The sequence below is a fragment of the Schistocerca gregaria genome, unplaced genomic scaffold, assembly GCF_023897955.1.
Source record: "Schistocerca gregaria isolate iqSchGreg1 unplaced genomic scaffold, iqSchGreg1.2 ptg000077l, whole genome shotgun sequence".
Lineage (NCBI taxonomy): Eukaryota > Metazoa > Arthropoda > Insecta > Orthoptera > Acrididae > Schistocerca > Schistocerca gregaria.
The window spans coordinates 13583800-13601193 of NW_026061710.1; the positions used below are offsets into that span (position 1 = coordinate 13583800).

The window sequence follows — 17394 nt, forward strand, 5'->3', positions numbered from 1 at the left end:
TCTGAGATATGTGAGAAATACATCTATAAAATGTAATTCAGACTGCCTCGTCCCACCTTATGCTGTACCGCTTTGGCAAATGCTTTATCTGCGCCATTCGCCTTAATCACATCTGAGAGTAAATCTTAAAAAAACGCCTGTCGCTAATTGTTCGTCATCACAGGTACTGTTTGCTATACGGCCACGACGCGCAACTGATTTCCAAAATTCATCTTTCTCCTGTGAGGATGGAACTTACAACCCCTGGTTTATTAGACCAGTGCTCTACCACTGAGCTAAAGAGGCGCAGCCCAGCGGTACTCTTGAGTACTTCGTCCTTACGGTCGTCTGCATCATCAGACTTTAGCTGACAACACTTCATATTACCGGCTAATATTTGCAGCTATGGCGACAAATTACTGCTTGGCTACACATCTGACACGTAACCGATGTGCTCTCCAAACCACAACACTTGCATTTCAGAACATGTCTTTCACACATGTCTACAAAATCACCTTCACCTTCAAATACAGTTTCCTTGCGACTGACAGAGACGTAGGCAAAGTTTAAAGTTGCTATTTCCATTAAATCTCGTTAATCAGAAAAACGGTAATTTACACCTGCAGCGGAACAAAATTCCGTTCCGCCCAGCGTCTGCCTCGAACCAACGACGCTGGGATTAAGAGTCTGACGCTCTACCGACTGTGATAGCCGGCTACCTCGGTGAATACTTGCCGGGTAGCACGTCACACAGTACTCGTTTGGGTTGGGTGGTCCCATACAGAATCTCTCCATGCTGCCTAATGTTTTCCTAACGTCACACTCGTCACGTACTTCACTTTTATGTCATAATCATTTCTGAGAGGCAAAGAAATTGCATGACAACAAGCAGAGCTAGTGGCGTCAAAATTAACACACATACTTTATGTGACTCAAAAGCCGAACGAGTTACTTTCCGACGTTGTTTTAGATGTGCAAGTGATAGTCAAAACTCGCTGTGTCGGCACTCTGCCGACCATTTCGCTAGTTAACACCGGTCTTGTTGTGTGTGTTTCAAGCTCAAGAGCATCTCCAAGCAAAAAATGGTCAACAGCAACATTCAGACGGTTTCGTACTGCTCAATTGCTACATTAAAACGTTATGTTTCTTTTTCAGAACTGGAAAAACACAAGCATGACAGCATTCGAACCTGTAATCTTCAGATCCGAAGTCCGACGCCTTATCCATTAGGCCACACGGTTACTGACGACCAACATTTACATGTAAACGACTCATCTCGAAACGCTCACACCCCTGAGGATTTGTGTTTTCGTTCTACACAGCCGCTGCCCCTTGCTCTTTCCCACCCATTCGTTACATTCAACCTCTGACGTGACCGACCAAATATAGACTGAGAAACAAGACCACACACTTTGTGCATTCGGAATCGAAGGCAGGGTGCCCCTCGCCGCATTTGCTACGATTGCCATTTGCTACTTCTGCAGAAGCGGCGGCGGCGACGACGACGACGACGACGACGACGACGACGACGAAGATCGCGAGAGGCTCTGAGATATGTGAGAAATACATCTATAAAATGTAATTCAGACTGCCTCGTCCCACCTTATGCTGTACCGCTTTGGCAAATGCTTTATCTGCGCCATTCGCCTTAATCACATCTGAGAGTAAATCTTAAAAAAACGCCTGTCGCTAATTGTTCGTCATCACAGGTACTGTTTGCTATACGGCCACGACGCGCAACTGATTTCCAAAATTCATCTTTCTCCTGTGAGGATGGAACTTACAACCCCTGGTTTATTAGACCAGTGCTCTACCACTGAGCTAAAGAGGCGCGGGCTAGCGGTACTCTTGGGTACTTCGTCTTTACGGTCTTCTGCATCATCAGACTTTAGCTGACAACACTTCATATTACCGGCTAATATTTGCAGCTATGGCGACAAATTACTGCTTGGCTACACATCTGACACATAACCGATGTGCTCTCCAAACAACAACACTTGCATTTCAGAACATGTCTTTCACACATGTCTACAAAATCACCTTCACCTTCAAATACAGTTTCCTTGCGACTGACAGAGACGTAGGCAAAGTTTAAAGTTGCTATTTCCATTAAATCTCGTTAATCAGAAAAACGATAATTTACACCTGCAGCGGAACAAAATTCCGTTCCGCCCAGCCTCTGGCTCGAACCCACGACCCTGGGATTAAGAGTCTGACGCTCTACCGACTGAGCTAGCAGGCTACCTCGGTGGATACCTGCCGGGTAGCACGTCACACAGTACTCGTTTGGGTTGGGTGGTCCCATACAGAATCTCTCCATGATGCCTAATGTTTTCCTAAAGTCACACTCGTCACGTACTTCACTTTTATGTCATAATCATTTCTGAGAGGTAAAGAAATTGCATGACAACATGCAGAGCTAGTGGCGTCAAAATTAACACACATACTTTATGTGACTCAAAAGCCGAACGAGTTACTTTCCGACGTTGTTTTAGATGTGCAAGTGATAGTCAAAACTCGCTGTGTCGGCACTCTGCCGACCATTTCGCTAGTTAACACCGGTCTTGTTGTGTGTGTTTCAAGCTCAAGAGAATCTCCAAGCAAAAAATGGTCAACAGCAACATTCAAACGGTTTCGTACTGCTCAATTGCTACATTAAAACGTTATGTTTCTTTTTCAGAACTGGAAAAACATAAGCGTGACAGCATTCGAACCTGTAATCTTCAGATCCGAAGTCCGACGCCTTATCCATTAGGCCACACGGTCACTGACGACCAACATTTACATGTATACGACTCATCTCGAAACGCTCACACCCCTGAGGATTTGTGTTTTCGTTCTACACAGCCGCTGCCCCTTGCTCTTTCCCACCCATTCGTTACATTCAACCTCTGACGAGACCGACCAAATATAGACTGAGAAACAAGACCACACTCTTTGTGCATTCGGAATCGAAGGCAGGGCGTCCCTCGCCGCATTTGCTACGATGGCCATTTGCTACTTCTGCAGAAGCGGCGGCGGCGACGACGACGACGACGACGACGAATATCGCGAGAGGCTCTGAGATATGTGAGAAATACATCTATAAAATGTAATTCAGACTGCCTCGTCCCACCTTATGCTGTACCGCTTTGGCAAATGCTTTATCTGCGCCATTCGCCTTAATCACATCTGAGAGTAAATCTTAAAAAAACGCCTGTCGCTAATTGTTCGTCATCACAGGTACTGTTTGCTATACGGCCACGACGCGCAACTGATTTCCAAAATTCATCTTTCTCCTGTGAGGATGGAACTTACGACCCCTGGTTTATTAGACCAGCGCTCTACCACTGAGCTAAAGAGGCGCGGCCTAGCGGTACTCTTGGGTACTTCGTCCTTACGGTCGTCTGCATCATCAGACTTTAGCTGACAACAATTCATATTATCGGCTAATATTTGCAGCTATGGCGACAAATTACTGCTTGCCTACACATCTGACACGTAACCGATGTGCTCTCCAAACAACAACACTTGCATTTCAGAACATGTCTTTTACACATGTCTACAAAATCACCTTCACCTTCAAATACAGTTTCCTTGCGACTGACAGAGACGTAGGCAAAGTTTAAAGTTGCTATTTCCATTAAATCTCGTTAATCAGAAAAACGATAATTTACACCTGCAGCGGAACAAAATTCCGTTCCGCCCAGCCTCTGGCTCGAACCCACGACCCTGGGATTAAGAGTCTGACGCTCTACCGACTGAGCTAGCAGGCTACCTCGGTGGATACCTGCCGGGTAGCACGTCACACAGTACTCGTTTGGGTTGGGTGGTCCCATACAGAATCTCTCCATGATGCCTAATGTTTTCCTAAAGTCACACTCGTCACGTACTTCACTTTTATGTCATAATCATTTCTGAGAGGTAAAGAAATTGCATGACAACATGCAGAGCTAGTGGCGTCAAAATTAACACACATACTTTATGTGACTCAAAAGCCGAACGAGTTACTTTCCGACGTTGTTTTAGATGTGCAAGTGATAGTCAAAACTCGCTGTGTCGGCACTCTGCCGACCATTTCGCTAGTTAACACCGGTCTTGCTGTGTGTGTTTCAAGCTCAAGAGAATCTCCAAGCAAAAAATGGTCAACAGCAACATTCAAACGGTTTCGTACTGCTCAATTGCTACATTAAAACGTTATGTTTCTTTTTCAGAACTGGAAAAACATAAGCGTGACAGCATTCGAACCTGTAATCTTCAGATCCGAAGTCCGACGCCTTATCCATTAGGCCACACGGTCACTGACGACCAACATTTACATGTATACGACTCATCTCGAAACGCTCACACCCCTGAGGATTTGTGTTTTCGTTCTACACAGCCGCTGCCCCTTGCTCTTTCCCACCCATTCGTTACATTCAACCTCTGACGAGACCGACCAAATACAGACTGAGAAACAAGACCACACACTTTGTGCATTCGGAATCGAAGGCAGGGCGTCCCTCGCCGCATTTGCTACGATGGCCATTTGCTACTTCTGCAGAAGCGGCGGCGGCGACGACGACGACGACGACGACGAAGATCGCGAGAGGCTCTGAGATATGTGAGAAATACATCTATAAAATGTAATTCAGACTGCCTCGTCCCACCTTATGCTGTACCGCTTTGGCAAATGCTTTATCTGCGCCATTCGCCTTAATCACATCTGAGAGTAAATCTTAAAAAAACGCCTGTCGTTAATTGTTCGTCATCACAGGTACTGTTTGCTATACGGCCACGACGCGCAACTGATTTCCAAAATTCATCTTTCTCCTGTGAGGATGGAACTTAAAACCCCTTGTTTATTAGACCAGTGCTCTACCACTGAGCTAAAGAGGCGCGGCCTAGCGGTACTCTTGAGTACTTCGTCCTTACGTTCGTCTGCATCATCAGACTTTAGCTGACAACACTTCATATTACCGGCTAATATTTGCAGCTATGGCGACAAATTACTGCTTGGCTACACATCTGACACGTAACCGATGTGCTCTCCAAACCACAACACTTGCATTTCAGAACATGTCTTTCACACATGTCTACAAAATCACCTTCACCTTCAAATACAGTTTCCTTGCGACTGACAGAGACGTAGGCAAAGTTTAAAGTTGCTATTTCCATTAAATCTCGTTAATCAGAAAAACGGTAATTTACACCTGCAGCGGAACAAAATTCCGTTCCGCCCAGCGTCTGGCTCGAACCAACGACCCTGGGATTAAGAGTCTGACGCTCTAACGACTGACATAGCCGGCTACCTCGGTGAATACTTGCCGGGTAGCACGTCACACAGTACTCGTTTGGGTTGGGTGGTCCCATACAGAATCTCTCCATGCTGCCTAATGTTTTCCTAACGTCACACTCGTCACGTACTTCACTTTTATGTCATAATCATTTCTGAGAGGCAAAGAAATTGCATGACAACAAGCAGAGCTAGTGGCGTCAAAATTTACACACATACTTTATGTGACTCAAAAGCCGAACGAGTTACTTTCCGACGTTGTTTTAGATGTGCAAGTGCCAGTCAAAACTCGCGGTGTCGGCACTCAGCCGACCATTTCGCTAGTTAACACCGGTCTTGCTGTGTGTGTTTCAAGCTCAAGAGCATCTCCAAGCAAAAAATGGTCAACAGCAACATTCAGACGGTTTCGTACTGCTCAATTGCTACATTAAAACGTTATGTTTCTTTTTCAGAACTGGAAAAACACAAGCGTGACAGAATTCGAACCTGTAATCTTCAGATCCGAAGTCCGACGCCTTATCCATTAGGCCACACGGTCACTGACGACCAACATTTACATGTATACGACTCATCTCGAAACGCTCACACCCCTGAGGATTTGTGTTTTCGTTCTACACAGCCGCTGCCCCTTGCTCTTTCCCACCCATTCGTTACATTCAACCTCTGACGAGACCGACCAAATATAGACTGAGAAACAAGACCACACTCTTTGTGCATTCGGAATCGAAGGCAGGGCGTCCCTCGCCGCATTTGCTACGATGGCCATTTGCTACTTCTGCAGAAGCGGCGGCGGCGGCGACGACGACGACGACGACGACGACGACGACGACGACGACGAAGATCGCGAGAGGCTCTGAGATATGTGAGAAATACATCTATAAAATGTAATTCAGACTGCCTCGTCCCACCTTATGCTGTACCGCTTTGGCAAATGCTTTATCTGCGCCATTCGCCTTAATCACATCTGAGAGTAAATCTTAAAAAAACGCCTGTCGCTAATTGTTCGTCATCACAGGTACTGTTTGCTATACGGCCACGACGCGCAACTGATTTCCAAAATTCATCTTTCTCCTGTGAGGATGGAACTTACAACCCCTGGTTTATTAGACCAGTGCTCTACCACTGAGCTAAAGAGGCGCAGCCCAGCGGTACTCTTGAGTACTTCGTCCTTACGGTCGTCTGCATCATCAGACTTTAGCTGACAACACTTCATATTACCGGCTAATATTTGCAGCTATGGCGACAAATTACTGCTTGGCTACACATCTGACACGTAACCGATGTGCTCTCCAAACCACAACACTTGCATTTCAGAACATGTCTTTCACACATGTCTACAAAATCACCTTCACCTTCAAATACAGTTTCCTTGCGACTGACAGAGACGTAGGCAAAGTTTAAAGTTGCTATTTCCATTAAATCTCGTTAATCAGAAAAACGGTAATTTACACCTGCAGCGGAACAAAATTCCGTTCCGCCCAGCGTCTGCCTCGAACCAACGACGCTGGGATTAAGAGTCTGACGCTCTACCGACTGTGATAGCCGGCTACCTCGGTGAATACTTGCCGGGTAGCACGTCACACAGTACTCGTTTGGGTTGGGTGGTCCCATACAGAATCTCTCCATGCTGCCTAATGTTTTCCTAACGTCACACTCGTCACGTACTTCACTTTTATGTCATAATCATTTCTGAGAGGCAAAGAAATTGCATGACAACAAGCAGAGCTAGTGGCGTCAAAATTAACACACATACTTTATGTGACTCAAAAGCCGAACGAGTTACTTTCCGACGTTGTTTTAGATGTGCAAGTGATAGTCAAAACTCGCTGTGTCGGCACTCTGCCGACCATTTCGCTAGTTAACACCGGTCTTGTTGTGTGTGTTTCAAGCTCAAGAGCATCTCCAAGCAAAAAATGGTCAACAGCAACATTCAGACGGTTTCGTACTGCTCAATTGCTACATTAAAACGTTATGTTTCTTTTTCAGAACTGGAAAAACACAAGCATGACAGCATTCGAACCTGTAATCTTCAGATCCGAAGTCCGACGCCTTATCCATTAGGCCACACGGTTACTGACGACCAACATTTACATGTAAACGACTCATCTCGAAACGCTCACACCCCTGAGGATTTGTGTTTTCGTTCTACACAGCCGCTGCCCCTTGCTCTTTCCCACCCATTCGTTACATTCAACCTCTGACGTGACCGACCAAATATAGACTGAGAAACAAGACCACACACTTTGTGCATTCGGAATCGAAGGCAGGGTGCCCCTCGCCGCATTTGCTACGATTGCCATTTGCTACTTCTGCAGAAGCGGCGGCGGCGACGACGACGACGACGACGACGACGACAACGACGAATATTGAGAGAGGCTCTGAGATATGTGAGAAATACATCTATAAAATGTAATTCAGACTGCCTCGTCCCACCTTATGCTGTACCGCTTTGGCAAATGCTTTATCTGCGCCATTCGCCTTAATCACATCTGAGAGTAAATCTTAAAAAAACGCCTGTCGCTAATTGTTCGTCATCACAGGTACTGTTTGCTATACGGCCACGACGCGCAACTGATTTCCAAAATTCATCTTTCTCCTGTGAGGATGGAACTTACGACCCCTGGTTTATTAGACCAGCGCTCTACCACTGAGCTAAAGAGGCGCGGCCTAGCGGTACTCTTGGGTACTTCGTCCTTACGGTCGTCTGCATCATCAGACTTTAGCTGACAACAATTCATATTATCGGCTAATATTTGCAGCTATGGCGACAAATTACTGCTTGCCTACACATCTGACACATAACCGATGTGCTCTCCAAACAACAACACTTGCATTTCAGAACATGTCTTTCACACATGTCTACAAAATCACCTTCACCTTCAAATACAGTTTCCTTGCGACTGACAGAGACGTAGGCAAAGTTTAAAGTTGCTATTTCCATTAAATCTCGTTAATCAGAAAAACGGTAATTTACACCTGCAGCGGAACAAAATTCCGTTTCGCCCAGCGTCTGGCTCGAACCCACGACCCTGGGATTAAGTGTCTGACGCTCTACCGACTGAGATAGCCAGCTACCTCGGTGAATACTTGCCGGGTAGCACGTCACACAGTACTCGTTTGGGTTGGGTGGTCCCATACAGAATCTCTCCATGCTGCCTAATGTTTTCCTAACGTCACACTCGTCACGTACTTCACTTTTATGTCATAATCATTTCTGAGAGGCAAAGAAATTGCATGACAACAAGCAGAGCTAGTGGCGTCAAAATTAACACACATACTTTATGTGACTCAAAAGCCGAACGAGTTACTTTCCGACGTTGTTTTAGATGTGCAAGTGCCAGTCAAAACTCGCGGTGTCGGCACTCTGCCGACCATTTCGCTAGTTAACACCGGTCTTGCTGTGTGTGTTTCAAGCTCAAGAGCATCTCCAAGCAAAAAATGGTCAACAGCAACGTTCAGACGGTTTCGTACTGCTCAATTGCTACATTAAAACGGTATGTTTCTTTTTCAGAACTGGAAAAACGCAAGCGTGACAGCATTTGAACCTGTAATCTTCAGATACGAAGTCCGACGCCTTATCCATTAGGAGATACGGTCACTGACGACCAACATTTACATGTATACGACTCATCTCGAAACGCTCACACCCCTGAGGATTTGTGTTTTCGTTCTACACAGCCGCTGCCCCTTGCTCTTTCCCACCCATTCGTTACATTCAACCTCTGACGAGACCGACCAAATACAGACTGAGAAACAAGACCACACACTTTGTGCATTCGGAATCGAAGGCAGGGCGTCCCTCGCCGCATTTGCTACGATGGCCATTTGCTACTTCTGCAGAAGCGGCGGCGGCGACGACGACGACGACGACGACGACGACGAAGATCGCGAGAGGCTCTGAGATATGTGAGAAATACATCTATAAAATGTAATTCAGACTGCCTCGTCCCACCTTATGCTGTACCGCTTTGGCAAATGCTTTATCTGCGCCATTCGCCTTAATCACATCTGAGAGTAAATCTTAAAAAAACGCCTGTCGTTAATTGTTCGTCATCACAGGTACTGTTTGCTATACGGCCACGACGCGCAACTGATTTCCAAAATTCATCTTTCTCCTGTGAGGATGGAACTTAAAACCCCTGGTTTATTAGACCAGTGCTCTACCACTGAGCTAAAGAGGCGCGGCCTAGCGGTACTCTTGAGTACTTCGTCCTTACGGTCGTCTGCATCATCAGACTTTAGCTGACAACACTTCATATTACCGGCTAATATTTGCAGCTATGGCGACAAATTACTGCTTGGCTACACATCTGACACGTAACCGATGTGCTCTCCAAACCACAACACTTGCATTTCAGAACATGTCTTTCACACATGTCTACAAAATCACCTTCACCTTCAAATACAGTTTCCTTGCGACTGACAGAGACGTAGGCAAAGTTTAAAGTTGCTATTTCCATTAAATCTCGTTAATCAGAAAAACGGTAATTTACACCTGCAGCGGAACAAAATTCCGTTCCGCCCAGCGTCTGGCTCGAACCAACGACCCTGGGATTAAGAGTCTGACGCTCTAACGACTGACATAGCCGGCTACCTCGGTGAATACTTGCCGGGTAGCACGTCACACAGTACTCGTTTGGGTTGGGTGGTCCCATACAGAATCTCTCCATGCTGCCTAATGTTTTCCTAACGTCACACTCGTCACGTACTTCACTTTTATGTCATAATCATTTCTGAGAGGCAAAGAAATTGCATGACAACAAGCAGAGCTAGTGGCGTCAAAATTAACACACATACTTTATGTGACTCAAAAGCCGAACGAGTTACTTTCCGACGTTGTTTTAGATGTGCAAGTGCCAGTCAAAACTCGCGGTGTCGGCACTCTGCCGACCATTTCGCTAGTTAACACCGGTCTTGCTGTGTGTGTTTCAAGCTCAAGAGCATCTCCAAGCAAAAAATGGTCAACAGCAACATTCAGACGGTTTCGTACTGCTCAATTGCTACATTAAAACGGTATGTTTCTTTTTCAGAACTGGAAAAACACAAGCGTGACAGCATTCGAACCTGTAATCTTCAGATACGAAGTCCGACGCCTTATCCATTAGGCCACACGGTCTCTGACGACCAATATTTACATGTATACGACTCATCTCGAAACGCTCACACCCCTGAGGATTTGTGTTTTCGTTCTACACAGCCGCTGCCCCTTGCTCTTTCCCACCCATTCGTTACATTCAACCTCTGACGTGACCGACCAAATATAGACTGAGAAACAAGACCACACACTTTGTGCATTCGGAATCGAAGGCAGGGCGCCCCTCGCCTCATTTGCTACGATTGCCATTTGCTACTTCTGCAGAAGCGGCGGCGGCGACGACGACGACGACGACAACGACGAATATCGAGAGAGGCTCTGAGATATGTGAGAAATACATCTATAAAATGTAATTCAGACTGCCTCGTCCCACCTTATGCTGTACCGCTTTGGCAAATGCTTTATCTGCGCCATTCGCCTTAATCACATCTGAGAGTAAATCTTAAAAAAACGCCTGTCGCTAATTGTTCGTCATCACAGGTACTGTTTGCTATACGGCCACGACGCGCAACTGATTTCCAAAATTCATCTTTCTCCTGTGAGGATGGAACTTACAACCCCTGGTTTATTAGACCAGTGCTCTACCACTGAGCTAAAGAGGCGCGGTCTAGCGGTACTCTTGTGTACTTCGTCCTTACGGTCGTCTGCATCATCAGACTTTAGCTGACAACACTTCATATTACCGGCTAATATTTGCAGCTATGGCGACAAATTACTGCTTGGCTACACATCTGACACGTAACCGATGTGCTCTCCAAACCACAACACTTGCATTTCAGAACATGTCTTTCACACATGTCTACAAAATCACCTTCACCTTCAAATACAGTTTCCTTGCGACTGACAGAGACGTAGGCAAAGTTTAAAGTTGCTATTTCCATTAAATCTCGTTAATCAGAAAAACGGTAATTTACACCTGCAGCGGAACAAAATTCCGTTCCGCCCAGCGACTGGCTCGAACCAACGACCCTGGGATTAAGAGTCTGACGCTCTACCGACTGAGATAGCTGGCTACCTCGGTGAATACTTGCCGGGTAGCACGTCACACAGTACTCGTTTGGGTTGGGTGGTCCCATACAGCATCTCTCCATGCTGCCTAATGTTTTCCTAACGTCACACTCGTCACGTACTTCACTTTTATGTCATAATCATTTCTGAGAGGCAAAGAAATTGCATGACAACAAGCAGAGCTAGTGGCGTCAAAATTAACACACATACTTTATGTGACTCAAAAGCCGAACGAGTTACTTTCCGACGTTGTTTTAGATGTGCAAGTGCCAGTCAAAACTCGCGGTGTCGGCACTCTGCCGACCATTTCGCTAGTTAACACCGGTCTTGCTGTGTGTGTTTCAAGCTCAAGAGCATCTCCAAGCAAAAAATGGTCAACAGCAACATTCAGACGGTTTCGTACTGCTCAATTGCTACATTAAAACGGTATGTTTCTTTTTCAGAACTGGAAAAACACAAGCGTGACAGCATTCGAACCTGTAATCTTCAGATACGAATTCCGACGCTTTATCCATTAGGCCACACGGTCACTGACGACCAACATTTACATGTATACGACTCATCTCGAAACGCTCACACCCCTGAGGATTTGTGTTTTCGTTCTACACAGCCGCTGCCCCTTGCTCTTTGCCACCCATTCGTTACATTCAACCTCTGACGTGACCGACCAAATATAGACTGAGAAACAAGACCACACACTTTGTGCATTCGGAATCGAAGGCAGGGCGTCCCTCGCCGCATTTGCTACGATTGCCATTTGCTACTTCTGCAGAAGCGGCGGCGGCGACGACGACGAAGATCGCGAGAGACTCTGAGATATGTGAGAAATACATCTATAAAATGTAATTCAGACTGCCTCGTCCCACCTTATGCTGTACCGCTTTGGCAAATGCTTTATCTGCGCCATTCGCCTTAATCACATCTGAGAGTAAATCTTAAAAAAACGCCTGTCGCTAATTGTTCGTCATCACAGGTACTGTTTGCTATACGGCCACGACGCGCAACTGATTTCCAAAATTCATCTTTCTCCTGTGAGGATGGAACTTACGACCCCTGGTTTATTAGACCAGTGCTCTACCACTGAGCTAAAGAGGCGCGGCCTAGCGGTACTCTTGGGTACTTCGTCCTTACGGTCGTCTGCATCATCAGACTTTAGCTGACAACAATTCATATTATCGGCTAATATTTGCAGCTATGGCGACAAATTACTGCTTGGCTACACATCTGACACGTAACCGATGTGCTCTCCAAACCACAACACTTGCATTTCAGAACATGTCTTTTACACATGTCTACAAAATCACCTTCACCTTCAAATACAGTTTCCTTGCGACTGACAGAGACGTAGGCAAAGTTTAAAGTTGCTATTTCCATTAAATCTCGTTAATCAGAAAAACGGTAATTCACACCTGCAGCGGAACAAAATTCCGTTTCGCCCAGCGTCTGGCTCGAACCCACGACGGTGGGATAAAGTGGCTGACGCTCTACCGACTGAGATAGCCGGCTACCTCTGTGAATACTTGCCGGGTAGCACGTCACACAGTACTCGTTTGGGTTGGGTGGTCCCATACAGCATCTCTCCATGCTGCCTAATGTTTTCCTAACGTCACACTCGTCACGTACTTCACTTTTATGTCATAATCATTTCTGAGAGGCAAAGAAATTGCATGACAACAAGCAGAGCTAGTGGCGTCAAAATTAACACACATACTTTATGTGACTCAAAAGCCGAACGAGTTACTTTCCGACGTTGTTTTAGATGTGCAAGTGCCAGTCAAAACTCGCGGTGTCGGCACTCTGCCGACCATTTCGCTAGTTAACACCGGTCTTGCTGTGTGTGTTTCAAGCTCAAGAGCATCTCCAAGCAAAAAATGGTCAACAGCAACATTCAGACGGTTTCGTACTGCTCAATTGCTACATTAAAACGGTATGTTTCTTTTTCAGAACTGGAAAAACACAAGCGTGACAGCATTCGAACCTGTAATCTTCAGATACGAATTCCGACGCTTTATCCATTAGGCCACACGGTCACTGACGACCAACATTTACATGTATACGACTCATCTCGAAACGCTCACACCCCTGAGGATTTGTGTTTTCGTTCTACACAGCCGCTGCCCCTTGCTCTTTGCCACCCATTCGTTACATTCAACCTCTGACGTGACCGACCAAATATAGACTGAGAAACAAGACCACACACTTTGTGCATTCGGAATCGAAGGCAGGGCGTCCCTCGCCGCATTTGCTACGATGGCCATTTGCTACTTCTGCAGAAGCGGCGGCGGCGACGACGACGAAGATCGCGAGAGACTCTGAGATATGTGAGAAATACATCTATAAAATGTAATTCAGACTGCCTCGTCCCACCTTATGCTGTACCGCTTTGGCAAATGCTTTATCTGCGCCATTCGCCTTAATCACATCTGAGAGTAAATCTTAAAAAAACGCCTGTCGCTAATTGTTCGTCATCACAGGTACTGTTTGCTATACGGCCACGACGCGCAACTGATTTCCAAAATTCATCTTTCTCCTGTGAGGATGGAACTTACGACCCCTGGTTTATTAGACCAGTGCTCTACCACTGAGCTAAAGAGGCGCGGCCTAGCGGTACTCTTGGGTACTTCGTCCTTACGGTCGTCTGCATCATCAGACTTTAGCTGACAACAATTCATATTATCGGCTAATATTTGCAGCTATGGCGACAAATTACTGCTTGGCTACACATCTGACACGTAACCGATGTGCTCTCCAAACCACAACACTTGCATTTCAGAACATGTCTTTTACACATGTCTACAAAATCACCTTCACCTTCAAATACAGTTTCCTTGCGACTGACAGAGACGTAGGCAAAGTTTAAAGTTGCTATTTCCATTAAATCTCGTTAATCAGAAAAACGGTAATTCACACCTGCAGCGGAACAAAATTCCGTTTCGCCCAGCGTCTGGCTCGAACCCACGACGGTGGGATAAAGTGTCTGACGCTCTACCGACTGAGATAGCCGGCTACCTCTGTGAATACTTGCCGGGTAGCACGTCACACAGTACTCGTTTGGGTTGGGTGGTCCCATACAGCATCTCTCGATGCTGCCTAATGTTTTCCTAACGTCACACTCGTCACGTACTTCACTTTTATGTCATAATCATTTCTGAGAGGCAAAGAAATTGCATGACAACAAGCAGAGCTAGTGGCGTCAAAATTAACACACATACTTTATGTGACTCAAAAGCCGAACGAGTTACTTTCCGACGTTGTTTTAGATGTGCAAGTGCCAGTCAAAACTCGCGGTGTCGGCACTCTGCCGACCATTTCGCTAGTTAACACCGGTCTTGCTGTGTGTGTTTCAAGCTCAAGAGCATCTCCAAGCAAAAAATGGTCAACAGCAACATTCAGACGGTTTCGTACTGCTCAATTGCTACATTAAAACGGTATGTTTCTTTTTCAGAACTGGAAAAACACAAGCGTGACAGCATTCGAACGTGTAATCTTCAGAGCCGGAGTCCGACGCCTTATCCATTAGGCCACACGGTCACTGACGACCAACATTTACATGTATACGGCTCATCTCGAAACGCTCACACCCCTGAGGATTTGTGTTTTCGTTCTACACAGCCGCTGCCCCTTGCTCTTTCCCACCCATTCGTTACATTCAACCTCTGTCGTGACCGACCAAATATAGACTGAGAAACAAGACCACACACTTTGTGCATTCGGAATCGAAGGCAGGGCGTCCCTCGCCGCATTTGCTACGATGGCCATTTGCTACTTCTGCAGAAGCGGCGGCGGCGACGACGACGACGACGAAGATCGCGAGAGACTCTGAGATATGTGAGAAATACATCTATAAAATGTAATTCAGACTGCCTCGTCCCACCTTATGCTGTACCGCTTTGGCAAATGCTTTATCTGCGCCATTCGCCTTAATCACATCTGAGAGTAAATCTTAAAAAAACGCCTGTCGCTAATTGTTCGTCATCACAGGTACTGTTTGCTATACGGCCACGACGCGCAACTGATTTCCAAAATTCATCTTTCTCCTGTGAGGATGGAACTTACGAGCCCTGGTTTATTAGACCAGTGCTCTACCACTGAGCTAAAGAGGCGCGGCCTAGCGGTACTCTTGGGTACTTCGTCCTTACGGTCGTCTGCATCATCAGACTTTAGCTGACAACAATTCATATTATCGGCTAATATTTGCAGCTATGGCGACAAATTACTGCTTGGCTACACATCTGACACGTAACCGATGTGCTCTCCAAACCACAACACTTGTATTTCAGAACATGTCTTTTACACATGTCTACAAAATCACCTTCACCTTCAAATACAGTTTCCTTGCGACTGACAGAGACGTAGGCAAAGTTTAAAGTTGCTATTTCCATTAAATCTCGTTAATCAGAAAAACGGTAATTCACACCTGCAGCGGAACAAAATTCCGTTTCGCCCAGCGTCTGGCTCGAACCCACGACGGTGGGATAAAGTGTCTGACGCTCTACCGACTGAGATAGCCGGCTACCTCTGTGAATACTTGCCGGGTAGCACGTCACACAGTACTCGTTTGGGTTGGGTGGTCCCATACTGCATCTCTCCATGCTGCCTAATGTTTTCCTAACGTCACACTCGTCACGTACTTCACTTTTATGTCATAATCATTTCTGAGAGGCAAAGAAATTGCATGACAACAAGCAGAGCTAGTGGCGTCAAAATTAACACACATACTTTATGTGACTCAAAAGCCGAACGAGTTACTTTCCGACGTTGTTTTAGATGTGCAAGTGATAGTCAAAACTCGCTGTGTCGGCACTCTGCCGACCATTTCGCTAGTTAACACCGGTCTTGTTGTGTGTGTTTCAAGCTCAAGAGCATCTCCAAGCAAAAAATGGTCAACAGCAACATTCAGACGGTTTCGTACTGCTCAATTGCTACATTAAAACGTTATGTTTCTTTTTCAGAACTGGAAAAACACAAGCATGACAGCATTCGAACCTGTAATCTTCAGATCCGAAGTCCGACGCCTTATCCATTAGGCCACACGGTTACTGACGACCAACATTTACATGTAAACGACTCATCTCGAAACGCTCACACCCCTGAGGATTTGTGTTTTCGTTCTACACAGCCGCTGCCCCTTGCTCTTTCCCACCCATTCGTTACATTCAACCTCTGACGTGACCGACCAAATATAGACTGAGAAACAAGACCACACACTTTGTGCATTCGGAATCGAAGGCAGGGTGCCCCTCGCCGCATTTGCTACGATTGCCATTTGCTACTTCTGCAGAAGCGGCGGCGGCGACGACGACGACGACGACGACGACGACAACGACGAATATTGAGAGAGGCTCTGAGATATGTGAGAAATACATCTATAAAATGTAATTCAGACTGCCTCGTCCCACCTTATGCTGTACCGCTTTGGCAAATGCTTTATCTGCGCCATTCGCCTTAATCACATCTGAGAGTAAATCTTAAAAAAACGCCTGTCGCTAATTGTTCGTCATCACAGGTACTGTTTGCTATACGGCCACGACGCGCAACTGATTTCCAAAATTCATCTTTCTCCTGTGAGGATGGAACTTACGACCCCTGGTTTATTAGACCAGCGCTCTACCACTGAGCTAAAGAGGCGCGGCCTAGCGGTACTCTTGGGTACTTCGTCCTTACGGTCGTCTGCATCATCAGACTTTAGCTGACAACAATTCATATTATCGGCTAATATTTGCAGCTATGGCGACAAATTACTGCTTGCCTACACATCTGACACATAACCGATGTGCTCTCCAAACAACAACACTTGCATTTCAGAACATGTCTTTCACACATGTCTACAAAATCACCTTCACCTTCAAATACAGTTTCCTTGCGACTGACAGAGACGTAGGCAAAGTTTAAAGTTGCTATTTCCATTAAATCTCGTTAATCAGAAAAACGGTAATTTACACCTGCAGCGGAACAAAATTCCGTTTCGCCCAGCGTCTGGCTCGAACCCACGACCCTGGGATTAAGTGTCTGACGCTCTACCGACTGAGATAGCCAGCTACCTCGGTGAATACTTGCC

The 17394-nt window shown here is 46.0% G+C and overlaps 3 non-coding genes across 3 annotated transcripts; all 3 read right to left on the reverse strand.

Moving 5' to 3' along the window:
• Nucleotides 1-3251: 3251 nt before the first annotated feature.
• Nucleotides 3252-3323, reverse strand: Trnai-aau (transfer RNA isoleucine (anticodon AAU)). Its single transcript has one exon. It is a non-coding gene; the product is annotated as a tRNA-Ile (tRNA).
• A 4500-nt stretch (nt 3324-7823) lies between these two features.
• Nucleotides 7824-7895, reverse strand: Trnai-aau (transfer RNA isoleucine (anticodon AAU)). The gene has a single exon. It is a non-coding gene; the product is annotated as a tRNA-Ile (tRNA).
• An 8997-nt stretch (nt 7896-16892) lies between these two features.
• Trnai-aau (transfer RNA isoleucine (anticodon AAU)) lies at nt 16893-16964 on the reverse strand. The gene has a single exon. It is a non-coding gene; the product is annotated as a tRNA-Ile (tRNA).
• Between the last annotated feature and the right edge of the window lie 430 nt (nt 16965-17394).